The following is a 911-nucleotide window of genomic DNA, read 5'->3' as shown; positions in this document are numbered from 1 at the left end:
CCACACTGTATTTTTAAAAGATGAATATCATTTTGTTTCCTCCTTCCATATTCTACATGGGTTGTGGCTTAGATGTCTATATCTTAAATTCTCTTTGTTATATAAGTTCCTCAAGAAACTAAGAATTGACCTACCATATGATCCAGCAATCTCTCTACTGGGCATTTACCCCAAAGACTTGAAAACAAATATTCGAAAAAATATTTGCACACCGATGTTCATAGCAGCATTATTCACAGTGTCCAGGACATAGAAGCAACTGAAGTGTACTAGGATAGAAGGTGTGATACATATATACAATGGAATATTACTCAGCCATAAGAAGAGATGAAATACTGCCATTTGCAACAACATGGATGGACCTTGAAATAATCACGCTAAGCGAAATAAGCCAGATAGAAAAGGTTGAAAATCACATGATATCACACATGCGGGATATAAACATAAAAGCAACAAATGAGCAGGACAAACAAACAGAGACTCATGGACATGGACAATGGACTAGTGGTTACCAGAAGGGAGGGGGTTTAAGGGAGGGTTAAAATAAAAAAAAATGTTAAAAATAAATTCTTGAGATTCCTATATCTTAAATTCTGTCCTCCATTCCCCCTACAATAAGGTCTTTCTCTTATTCACCAATCTGTTCCCATGGTCTTAGACATCAACAGTAACTACTCCTTCCCAGGATCCATTCTATCCCTAGAAGCATCCTTTTTAATTACTTTTACTCATTTTTAGTGTGTGTCCTTGGTGGCCCTATGGAGTCCTTGAACTTATAAACTACTCCTTTTTTTCCTCCCAATTTATAAGGAAATTTGAAAGCAAAGAGTGATATGTGATTAATCACATGCAAATTCATGCATGTCTTTTCTTTTCCCCAAAGCATTCTTTCATGGAGCAAATCCAGATTT

This window comes from Pteropus vampyrus, unplaced genomic scaffold (genome assembly GCF_000151845.1).
Source record: "Pteropus vampyrus isolate Shadow unplaced genomic scaffold, Pvam_2.0 Scaffold108, whole genome shotgun sequence".
Taxonomy (NCBI): domain Eukaryota; kingdom Metazoa; phylum Chordata; class Mammalia; order Chiroptera; family Pteropodidae; genus Pteropus; species Pteropus vampyrus.
Note: the sequence above shows the minus strand (reverse complement) of the source record.